This window comes from Semicossyphus pulcher, unplaced genomic scaffold (assembly GCF_022749685.1).
Source record: "Semicossyphus pulcher isolate SPU_LCO1_2020_fin unplaced genomic scaffold, fSemPul1.0.p SCAF_8, whole genome shotgun sequence".
Classification (NCBI taxonomy): Eukaryota; Metazoa; Chordata; class Actinopteri; order Labriformes; family Labridae; genus Semicossyphus; species Semicossyphus pulcher.
In genome coordinates, this window is record NW_027211759.1 from 26,038,514 (window position 1) to 26,050,000 (window position 11,487).

An 11,487-nucleotide genomic window follows, 5' to 3' on the forward strand; every position below is an offset into this window, starting at 1 on the left:
CCTTATTGCACAGGCCAAAGGTTCCATTGCGAGGATGAACAGGATAACAGATAAGGGGCATCCCTGTCTGACTCCTGATTGGACCTTAAATGTATCCGTGGTGTGCCCATTTACTCCCACTTTGCTCACACAATCAGTATAAAGCAGATCAATCCAGGCTCTAATTTTCTGCCCAAAACCAAAACTGATCAGAATCTCTTTTAAATAGACATGATTTATCCTATCAAAGGCTTTTTCTAAGTCAAGTCCACAGATACACAGTGGCAAGCTGCGGTCTTTTGCATAGAGGTATGAGTCCCTCACCAACGCCAAACTGTCACTCATAGACCGCCTTGGTATAGCACAAGTTTGATCACCCCCCACCACTTCCTCTGCCACCTCCTGTAATCGGAAGAAGAGGGCTTTGGCCAGGATCTTTCGATCCACCCCCAGCAATGTAAGGGGACGCCAGTTCTTAAGCTCTTTCTTATCCCCCTTTTTAAAGAGGAGGGAGATGGTACCTTCCCTCAGGGATAGTGGTAGTTTCTCCAGGGAGAGACTCTCATTGAACATGTCTAACAAAGAGTACTTCAATTCTTCCCAAAAGGTGGTGTAAAATTCTTTTGGCAAGCCATCCGCCCCTGGGGCCTTGTTGTTTTGCATACTACAAATGGCTTTTGTCAATTCATTGATAGATAGTGCTTTTTCCAGATTTTTCTCAGAGTGACCCACTGTTTTATTTACTTTGGAAAGGAGGCTTTCCAAGGCTGTTCTGTCCAAATCCTCACCCCTGTACAGGTCTGTATAAAAGGCGCATACACTGTCAAGTATCTCTTGGGTATCTGAAAGTACCTTTCCATCTGGATGTTTAAGGGATTCTATCATATTTCTTGGCCGTGCTAGTTTTTTAAAGAAATACCTTGTACATTTCTCATTTTCTTCCATGTGTTGCACCCTGCTGCGCATTAAGAGTCCCTTACTGGCCTCAGTAGAGAGACGTAACATTTCCCTTTTGAGCTCCACTATGCTTTCTGCGACATCAAACCCTACATGGGACATTGTGTATAGGCGCTGTAATTTTGCCTGCTGTTTTAAAAGAGTAAAGCGCTTTTTTTTAGCTGCTCTCTTACCCTCTTGTATGAAAAAACTCCTTGCTCTCGCTTTCACCTCTTCCCACCACTCCCCTACAGAATTAAAGGCAAACTGAAGTGAGGACCACTGTTTTAATTTATCCCTAAATTTTCCAACCACTTTTTGGTCTTGAAGTAAACACACATTCAGTTTCCAAGCACCTACACCTTTTTTAACCTTTTGTTGAAGTACAAGAGAACAATCAATTTTGGCATGATCAGAAAAAAACACAGGTTTGACTGATGCATTAGAAACCAATAACCCCTTTGATGTGAATAGGAAATCTAGCCTTGAGTGGGTTGTGCCATTTGACCACGTGTACCCTGGTAAGCTAGGGTTCATGATGCGAAAGGTGTCTGTTAGTTGAAAGTCTCGCATGAGGTTTTTCAGGACCTCAGAGCTGGAATCCAGTCTAACTGTGGAGGTGGTTAACCTGTCTTTTTTATCCACAAGACAATTGAAATCACCACCCAAGATGACCTCTCTGCCACATAAAAGGAGTGGCTGCATCGCCTTCAGAGTCTCCAAGCGATCTTGGAGTTCAGCAGGACAATACACATTAATTATTCTCATGTTAACATGATTCCATTCAATATCAATACAAAGCAGCCTACCATCTATTACGCGCTGCACCCTCTGGATGTTAAAGCCCTGTCCCTTAAATAAGACTGCAACCCCAGATGACCGGTTTTTGTTATCACCAGACCATACAGAAGGGCCGTGGCTCCATCTATCCTGAAAGGCCTTATAATTGTCTCTGAAGGATAGGTTACATTCTTGGAGAAAGAAAATGTCATTACCTTCATTATGTAGAAAAGTGAAAGCTGAAAGACATTTCACAGAATCATTTAGGCCTCTTGTGTTGAGGGATGCCACAGAGAGAGGGGCCATGACGTGGGGGAGGGAGTGTTCTTTGGGACAATAGAATGGCTGCTATGGGCATCTACTTCGTTTTTTTCACTTTCTTTTTCACAACCTTTTCTTTACTTTGAGTTATGTCTTTTATTGACGTGGCAGAGGAGAAGGCAGCAACATCATTTGACTCTAGAAAAGGCGTGGATGAGGGGAAGGAATCAGGCCAGCTCTTTAAAGAAATGTCTGGCGTGGGGGGAGAGGAAGATTCACCTGATTTTGATGACTCCAGGTAGCGTTTTCTCGACTGTAGGGAGTGTGTGTCTGGATCTGGAGGGCTGTCAAGGAGAGGGAGTGAGAAAGGCAGCGGCTCTGCAGGTTCCAAGGGCTTTTTTCTTTGTGCTGGTTGCCCAGAGACTGGCACCGGAGAGGGGAGGTTAGACATCAAGGCCTCCAAGATGTCTCCTGCCTCCTGGAGTGTCACTGGCCCTGTCTTCTGCCCTATGCTCAGGTCTGGTTTGAGATCTTGGAGAGAGGCTGCTTGGTTCCGGGTTGAGGCTATCTCATATTCTTTGGACTCCTCTGGGTCTTCAGCAATGAGCTCAGCACTCCAGTCAGTATTTGTCTCTGGTTCAGAGGGCTCCCCCCCCTGGTTTGGCAAGAGGGCATCCACTGACTGTTGGAGGTCAGCACTCGGTGGTTCAGGCTCATGATTGGGGCCCAGGATTGAAAACTGGTTGGAGTTAGGTTCTTCAGCAGAGATCACACAGATCCTGGCAGTGCTGAACTTCACTCGATTGGCGTAGGCTTGAGGACAATCTTTGAAACGATGGTTTGTAGAAGAACAGAGGTTACATTTCATCGGTGTTTTACATTGTGCGGTTGTGTGGTCTGTGGCTTTACAGCTCTTGCAGGTGTCTTGGGTGCAAGTGGCAGCAAGGTGGTCAAGGCTTCCACATTTTCTGCATTCTTTTGGCTGACCTTGGTAAAACACAGAACCTCGGAACGCCCCCAGCTGGATTGAGCTCGGGAGATGTTGAAGAGCCCCATCAACTCTGTTCAGACGAACTTGAAACCGCCTGGTGCCCGTCTTGATCCCATCAATGTCCATGACTTCCATGCCATTAATCACAGTACAATATCTCGCCATCCATGTCCAAACATCTTGATTTCGTACTTTTTCAGAAAAAATCATAACATGGACGGTCTTCAAGTCTCTCTCTGCAAGTGGGGTTAGGGTAATCTTGTTGAAACCAGCAACTGACCTCTTTTTCCTGTCAAATCTTTCCAGGCAGCTATCAAAATGTTGCTCAGTCGTGAAGATGACCTCGAAGATTTTCTTTCCTGGATAGGCAAAGATGTAATCCAGCTGGTTGGTAGAAAAACCAAGCTCTTTCTGCAGGATCTGTCGACTGAACTGCAGGCGGTCCATTTGCAAGTCTTCCAGGAGATCAAAACGAACTGCATTCCTACGGGAGAATGGATTCTGTCCAGTAGCCATGGTCTGACAGTTTGGTGGGTAAGCTCAACAGTTAGCGATGATAGCACTTGTAGCACTCTGGCCAGGTTTTGAAATCCTTCTTGATCATGGTATCTCCCCTGCCAGGTAAGTATCTGATAAGAACAGATACTACACTTGATCTTAGCCAAAAGGCCGAGAAGCGATGCCGCAGACTGTTTGCCGCTCGAGCCCACCTCCTGGAACGGCCCTCCCTCGTCGTGGTGCGGAAATTCTTATCGGCCGTAACGAACGACGGCTGCTGCCCAGCAATTCCGGCCACGCCCGACCTTGGCTCCGGGCCCTGACCCTCGAATGCCTAGGATAGTTTTTGTTGCTTGCTTGCTTGCTTGCTTGCTTGCTTGCTTTCCACAAAAGACAGAGGCTCGGCCAAACGGCTAAGCCTGCCAAAAATAGCTTTAACTCAATAGTGTTCCTCTCCACGGAAGTCTTTAGTAAAAGGCGAAAGACTTGTGCGTTTTGAAGAGAAACCCGAGTAGGTACAGGCTTCTCCTCGGGAGCAGCCCAGCACAGGCGTCGCCCCAGCCACTACACTCACGGTGAGTCTCACCACTTGGCTCGTCGCGGACTGGGCCGCTTCCACCCCAGCCCTGCCCACATTTGCCACAGGCTTTATCCGACGGAAAATTCAGAGAAATGAAGGCCTGGCTGTCAGATGCGGGCTACGAAACATGTATCAGGGTCTTGCAGGCCCTCTGTGACATTCCAGGAAGAAACAAAGGGGATCTGCGGGGCACAAAATCACTGCGCTGCACTGCACTGAGGAGTTGTTTTTGCACAAGGCAGGAGAAGGTTGCACCGTTCCCGGTGGCACTGCAATACCGGGTCGATGCGTGGAGTGAACGGAGCAAGCCCCTCTTTCAGCTCCCGGTGTCAAAAATCCGTTTAATATTTCGTCCCCGTATAGAAGACATATCAGATATTAAACTGATAAGAACAGATAATACACTTGATCTTAGCCAAAAGGCCGAGAAGCGATGCCGCAGACTGTTTGCCGCTCGAGCCCACCTCCTGGAACGGCCCTCCCTCGTCGTGGTGCGGAAATTCTTATCGGCCGTAACGAACGGCGGTTGCTGCCCAGCAATTCCGGCCACGCCCAACCTTGGCTCCGGGCCCTGACCCTCGAATGCCTAGGATAGTTTTTGTTGCTTGCTTGCTTGCTTGCTTGCTTTCCACAAAAGACAGAGGCTCGGCCAAACGGCTAAGCCTGCCAAAAATAGCTTTAACTCAATAGTGTTCCTCTCCACGGAAGTCTTTAGTAAAAGGCGAAAGACTTGTGCGTTTTGAAGAGAAACCCGAGTAGGTACAGGCTTCTCCTCGGGAGCAGCCCAGCACAGGCGTCGCCCCAGCCACTACACTCACGGTGAGTCTCACCACTTGGCTCGTCGCGGACTGGGCCGCTTCCACCCCAGCCCTGCCCACATTTGCCACAGGCTTTATCCGACGGAAAATTCAGAGAAATGAAGGCCTGGCTGTCAGATGCGGGCTACGAAACATGTATCAGGGTCTTGCAGGCCCTCTGTGACATTCCAGGAAGAAACAAAGGGGATCTGCGGGGCACAAAATCACTGCGCTGCACTGCACTGAGGAGTTGTTTTTGCACAAGGCAGGAGAAGGTTGCACCGTTCCCGGTGGCACTGCAATACCGGGTCGATGCGTGGAGTGAACGGAGCAAGCCCCTCTTTCAGCTCCCGGTGTCAAAAATCCGTTTAATATTTCGTCCCCGTATAGAGGACATATCAGATATTAAACTGATAAGAACAGATACTACACTTGATCTTAGCCAAAAGGCCGAGAAGCGATGCCGCAGACTGTTTGCCGCTCGAGCCCACCTCCTGGAACGGCCCTCCCTCGTCGTGGTGCGGAAATTCTTATCGGCCGTAACGAACGACGGCTGCTGCCCAGCAATTCCGGCCACGCCCGACCTTGGCTCCGGGCCCTGACCCTCGAATGCCTAGGATAGTTTTTGTTGCTTGCTTGCTTGCTTGCTTGCTTGCTTTCCACAAAAGACAGAGGCTCGGCCAAACGGCTAAGCCTGCCAAAAATAGCTTTAACTCAATAGTGTTCCTCTCCACGGAAGTCTTTAGTAAAAGGCGAAAGACTTGTGCGTTTTGAAGAGAAACCCGAGTAGGTACAGGCTTCTCCTCGGGAGCAGCCCAGCACAGGCGTCGCCCCAGCCACTACACTCACGGTGAGTCTCACCACTTGGCTCGTCGCGGACTGGGCCGCTTCCACCCCAGCCCTGCCCACATTTGCCACAGGCTTTATCCGACGGAAAATTCAGAGAAATGAAGGCCTGGCTGTCAGATGCGGGCTACGAAACATGTATCAGGGTCTTGCAGGCCCTCTGTGACATTCCAGGAAGAAACAAAGGGGATCTGCGGGGCACAAAATCACTGCGCTGCACTGCACTGAGGAGTTGTTTTTGCACAAGGCAGGAGAAGGTTGCACCGTTCCCGGTGGCACTGCAATACCGGGTCGATGCGTGGAGTGAACGGAGCAAGCCCCTCTTTCAGCTCCCGGTGTCAAAAATCCGTTTAATATTTCGTCCCCGTATAGAGGACATATCAGATATTAAACTGATAAGAACAGATACTACACTTGATCTTAGCCAAAAGGCCGAGAAGCGATGCCGCAGACTGTTTGCCGCTCGAGCCCACCTCCTGGAACGGCCCTCCCTCGTCGTGGTGCGGAAATTCTTATCGGCCGTAACGAACGACGGCTGCTGCCCAGCAATTCCGGCCACGCCCGACCTTGGCTCCGGGCCCTGACCCTCGAATGCCTAGGATAGTTTTTGTTGCTTGCTTGCTTGCTTGCTTGCTTGCTTGCTTTCCACAAAAGACAGAGGCTCGGCCAAACGGCTAAGCCTGCCAAAAATAGCTTTAACTCAATAGTGTTCCTCTCCACGGAAGTCTTTAGTAAAAGGCGAAAGACTTGTGCGTTTTGAAGAGAAACCCGAGTAGGTACAGGCTTCTCCTCGGGAGCAGCCCAGCACAGGCGTCGCCCCAGCCACTACACTCACGGTGAGTCTCACCACTTGGCTCGTCGCGGACTGGGCCGCTTCCACCCCAGCCCTGCCCACATTTGCCACAGGCTTTATCCGACGGAAAATTCAGAGAAATGAAGGCCTGGCTGTCAGATGCGGGCTACGAAACATGTATCAGGGTCTTGCAGGCCCTCTGTGACATTCCAGGAAGAAACAAAGGGGATCTGCGGGGCACAAAATCACTGCGCTGCACTGCACTGAGGAGTTGTTTTTGCACAAGGCAGGAGAAGGTTGCACCGTTCCCGGTGGCACTGCAATACCGGGTCGATGCGTGGAGTGAACGGAGCAAGCCCCTCTTTCAGCTCCCGGTGTCAAAAATCCGTTTAATATTTCGTCCCCATATAGAGGACATATCAGATATTAAACTGATAAGAACAGATTTTTTTTTTTTTTCTTTCGAAAAAATTTATTGACACTTATTTCAGACATTGTTTTTCGTAAAAACACACATTTTTGACCTTTAAAATACAACACTGCCTTATGTACCCACTTGGCTTGAATTAAAACAAATGATTTTTAAAAGACAACACCGAAATGGTTAAAAGAAGTTACATCATACATAAAATCCATTGATCAATAAATATGTGCACTTTTTAAAACCATTCGTTCGTCACTTATTTGTTTTATAGTATTACAGACAGTTTAAAATTTAAAGGCATATGATAAAAGTTTTTACTTCTTCAAGTGTCTTTTAAAAATCATTTAAAAGGGAGTGCATTGGTTAAAATGCTTAATGTCCTCTGTTGTGCAGGAGCGCAGTGAGCCCCTACCAATACAAACTCATTCTGTTCTCCCAAACAGAATGATCTCTCGGTTCCTGTCCTGGTGCTCAGAGGAGACCCTCACCCTGCTGCTCCTTCCCACCTGCCTCTCCCGGAGGGTCAGGCCGCCGCTGCTTTGAACTTTTCCCGTGTGGCTCCGGCTCCTTCATCCGAATGGGCACAGAGGCGATTCTTCTTTGTGGCTGTGTCCTAGGCCTGCCGCCTGCAGCTCCGGCCGTTCTGACCGTCGCTGCTGCCATCTGGATCACAGCCACGGGGGGGATCTGCTTGTGCTTCCTTACCAGCAAGTTCCTGGAGGTCCATGTGGCGTCTTTGATGGCGGCTAGAGTGAGCCATTGTTGCGCAAAGTCCTTTGCTTTCTGCTGCATCAAACTGTGGAGGGCTCGCCGAATGCAAGCCCGCGCACTGGACTCACTGGCTCTCGCTCCTGCACAACAGAGATAAGAGAGCGGTGGTTAGTTAAAACATGCAACTCCTCCTGTTCAAGGTTAAAGTGTCTTAAAAACTTAGGGATAAAAGAGTAGGCAGTTGGTAAGTTAAAAGACACAGGAACTTTAAGATCTGGTGTTAAAATCTTTAGTTTTCTGAGGTATGACCCCATCCAGAACCGTGTCATTGCCGTGGTTAGTGGGTTTCTGGATGGGGTTGTGGCCGCGCTCAATGCCAGGGTGGTGAATCGGCTTCCTAGAACCAGGTGAAGGTCGGGCACTCCTTTTCCTCCTTTCTCTTTTGGCTTCTTCATGATGTCCCTCCTCAAGCGCTCCCACTTGGACCCCCACAGAAAATAAAAGATGGCTCGTTCCAGGTCTAAAATCACTTTTTTAGAAGGGATAAAAACAGAACTGATCAATAAAAGCAAAGGTAAAATCACTGCTTTAATGATTAAAACCTTTCCTTCTATGGTCAGTCTTCGTGAAGTCCAGTACCCCAGTCTTTGTTTAACTTTCCCTATCTTGTCCTGCCAATTGGTTTCCCCTCCTCCCTGTCTGTCAAATTTGACCCCAAGTATTTTTTGGTCGGTCTGGGTCACAGTCAGGGGGAGTCCAGATGTCTCAGTCGCTGTCCATGGTCCATAAAATTGGGCTTGGGTTTTGTGTCTGTTTAGTCTCGATCCAGAGGCCCGTCCAAACCAGTCAGTCAAGTCCAGCGTCCTGTTGACGGATAAAAGGTCAGTGCATAAAATGTTTATGTCGTCCATATAAAAAACACATTTAGTGGTAAGTCCCCCGCTCCCCGGTACTCCCACCCCTCTGATTCGTTGGTCCCTTCTCAAAATCTGTGCCAACGGTTCGATGCAGATAACATAGAGGAGGGCAGATAACGGACAACCCTGACGGACACCGCAGTTTATTTCCACTGCTTTTGTCAGATGCCCATTAACCACAAATTTGCTGGTAATGTCCCGGTACAGCAATCCCACCCAAGCTATAAACCTTTCAGGGAACCCCATTTTTGGCAGCACCTTGAAGAGGTACTGGTGCGAGACCCGATCAAAGGCTTTTTCAAAATCTAAATTCAAGACTACTAGCCGGATGTTTCTGTCTCTCGCAAAACAGATGGTGTCTCGGATCAGTACGAGGCTGTCCGTGATCTTCCTCCCCGGGATGGCACAGGCTTGATCCGGGTGAATCAGCCCTTCTAAAAACACAGACATGCGCGATGCTAAAAGCTTACTAAAAAGTTTACAGTCAATGTTTAAAAGAGTGATAGGTCTCCAGTTTTTTAAGTCCGTCTTGTCTTTGTCTTTAAAAAGTAGAGTCACTATCCCTAATCTAAAACTGTCAGGAAGTCGGTCAAGTTTTTCAAAATCCATAAAAACAGCAAGTAGGTCAGGTGCTAAAATATCCCAGAAGGTCAGGTAAAATTCCAAGGGAAGCCCATCCTCTCCAGGAGACTTCCCTTTCTTAAAACCCTTAATACAGTTGTTTATTTCTAAAAGCGTAAAATCTTGGGATAAAAGCACACTGTCGTCTATCTTGCGTTCGATGAATTTTAAAACTTCTTTCATTGTGTCATTTTTTATGTTTTTTTCTTTGTACAGTTGTTCGTAAAAGTTTTGCACAGTTTCATTTATTTCTTTTGTTGTTTCAGCAGTGCGTTCATTTTCTCTTTTTAGTTTAACTATAGTTTTATCCTTACTTATTATTTTCTTAAAAAAATATCTTGTGCACTTTTCTCCTTCTTCTAGTTCCCGTTCTTTGCTCCTTAAAATGACACCTTTGCTGTTGATTTCTGCTAAAACCGACATCTCTTGTTTTACTTGTTTAATTTCTTCATTAAAATCCATTCCTTGTTGGTTTAGTTTAAAATACCGTTGTAGTCGCTTTTGCAGTCCCAACATGCGTCTGTTTTCCCTATCTTTCTTTCTCTTCCCTGCCTGCCTAAAGAAAGTCTGGGTCCTTCCCTTCGCCATTTCCCACCAGTGTGCACGTGTATCGTATAAGTCTTGAAGGGTCTGCCACTCTTGGTACTGCTCCCTATACTGCCTAACTAACTCCCTATCCTCTAAAAGGGAGCAGTTGAGTTTCCACAGACCCTTTCCTGATGTCACACCAGAAGAGAGTGAGAGGGTGCACGAGAGCATGGCGTGATCGGAAAAGAAAACAGGAGTTAATCTAGCATCGATAGGTGGGCAATCTCGTGATAAAACGTAATCTATGCGAGAGGCTTTGGTACCGTCACCACTGAACCAGGTGAAGCCCTCCTCTCTGGGATGCATGACTTTAAAACAGTCCAGTAGTTTAAAATCCCTGCGTATGCCCTCTAATAAAACCGATGTTTTGTCCACTTTAAAACCCTCTCCTGCTCCCTTCCTATCATTTCTGCTTAAAACACAATTAAAATCCCCTCCTACAACTAAAGGTTCCCTACCTAGCATGTGGGACTGCAAGTCTTCTAAAAGGTCATACCTGTCATTCTTGTCGTTAAAGCCATAAATATTTAAAACATTAAAATCTCTACCCATAAAAGTCAGATGTGCTAAAAGTGCCCTACCATCTCTCACCACAGTGCTGCCCTTCACCAAGACTAGAGGATTTTTGATTAAAATGGCCACTCCATCGTTTTTGTTTTCGTTTGACCCGCTCCATATTGATGTTTGTGCCCATAGCTCCTTCCAATCTCTGTAGTTGTTTAAAAACGGTAGGCCACACTCCTGTATTAAAAACACATCAGACTTAAAAGAGTTAAGAAAGGATAAAACCATTTGGGCTCTAACTTTCGACTTCACACTTCTCACATTGATGGTTGAGAAGGTGATAGCCATAAGTATGGTTAAAAACAACAGGTAAGACATTTTAAAAGACTAAAATTAAAAGGCAGTTAAATGTCTTGTGAATGAGGCTCTTCTTTCACTCTTACGGGTGAAGAGTGACTGGGTCGAGCTTCATTTCCCTTTCGGACTCTGGGTGGTGGCCTTTCTTGCAATCTTTTATTAAATTTGGAGTCCTTAGGGGTTGATTGCAGAGCTATGGTAAGAAATGAGACCTCATTTGGTGAATTGGAGGGGAAGACTCTGGGCTCCTCCACAGGTGAACTGTCTGAGGAGTTCCCAGCTCTTCCCCTCTTCTCTGAGACTACAGGAGACTCAGAGGACAATTCAGATAAAGGCCTCTTAGCCTGCTGGGCCTGTGGGAGGGGGGCATCTTCACTATCACTCTGACTCGGTGGGTCTGAGTCAGAGGTAGCTCCGCCTTCTGCCTGCACTGCACCCTCTCCTTCGCCACTCTCAGCTTGGGGGGCAGTTGCAGGCCCCTCCCCCTCTCCCTCCTCACCTGGTCTTTCTCCTCCAATCACAGGATTTGGAGGGAGATTTGAATTTTCAGTCCTAGGCTCTTCCAAACGCTCCTCAAACATTTGTACCGGTCCGCCATTTTCCTTCTCCTTCCCTGTGACTTTTGCTGCTTTCAATTTGTTGGCAAAAGACTTTGGGCAATCTCTGAAGAGGTGATTTGTTTCACCACAGAGGTTGCACTTTCTGCCATTGGTACATTCCTCGAAGGTATGCCCAATTTCTCTGCATTTACCACAAATTGTCTGCTTACACGCTTCCGCAAGGTGCCCTTGCTCACCACACTTGCGGCAGAGCTTGGGCTGACCTTGATAGTGAATGTAGCCCCTGTTATTTCCCAGGACTATCATGGATGGCAGATGTTTCAGGCCTTGGAAGCCCTGGGGGT

General features: G+C 47.5%; 8 non-coding genes and 1 pseudogene across 8 annotated transcripts; all 9 read right to left on the reverse strand.

Annotated features, from left to right (window-relative positions):
• Positions 1–3,476: 3,476 nt before the first annotated feature.
• Positions 3,477–3,628, reverse strand: LOC138613975 (U2 spliceosomal RNA; annotated as a pseudogene).
• A 219-nt stretch (positions 3,629–3,847) lies between these two features.
• Positions 3,848–3,960, reverse strand: LOC138614008 (U5 spliceosomal RNA). Its single transcript, XR_011310121.1, has one exon. It is a non-coding gene; the product is annotated as a U5 spliceosomal RNA (small nuclear RNA).
• A 309-nt stretch (positions 3,961–4,269) lies between these two features.
• LOC138613950 (U2 spliceosomal RNA) lies at positions 4,270–4,460 on the reverse strand. The gene has a single exon (XR_011310073.1). It is a non-coding gene; the product is annotated as a U2 spliceosomal RNA (small nuclear RNA).
• Positions 4,461–4,671: 211 nt separating this feature from the next.
• On the reverse strand, positions 4,672–4,784 carry LOC138614009 (U5 spliceosomal RNA). The gene has a single exon (XR_011310122.1). It is a non-coding gene; the product is annotated as a U5 spliceosomal RNA (small nuclear RNA).
• A 309-nt stretch (positions 4,785–5,093) lies between these two features.
• Positions 5,094–5,284, reverse strand: LOC138613880 (U2 spliceosomal RNA). The gene has a single exon (XR_011310007.1). It is a non-coding gene; the product is annotated as a U2 spliceosomal RNA (small nuclear RNA).
• Positions 5,285–5,499: 215 nt separating this feature from the next.
• On the reverse strand, positions 5,500–5,612 carry LOC138614010 (U5 spliceosomal RNA). Its single transcript, XR_011310123.1, has one exon. It is a non-coding gene; the product is annotated as a U5 spliceosomal RNA (small nuclear RNA).
• A 309-nt stretch (positions 5,613–5,921) lies between these two features.
• On the reverse strand, positions 5,922–6,112 carry LOC138613892 (U2 spliceosomal RNA). Its single transcript, XR_011310018.1, has one exon. It is a non-coding gene; the product is annotated as a U2 spliceosomal RNA (small nuclear RNA).
• Positions 6,113–6,331: 219 nt separating this feature from the next.
• On the reverse strand, positions 6,332–6,444 carry LOC138614011 (U5 spliceosomal RNA). Its single transcript, XR_011310124.1, has one exon. It is a non-coding gene; the product is annotated as a U5 spliceosomal RNA (small nuclear RNA).
• A 309-nt stretch (positions 6,445–6,753) lies between these two features.
• Positions 6,754–6,937, reverse strand: LOC138613964 (U2 spliceosomal RNA). The gene has a single exon (XR_011310087.1). It is a non-coding gene; the product is annotated as a U2 spliceosomal RNA (small nuclear RNA).
• Positions 6,938–11,487: the final 4,550 nt, after the last annotated feature.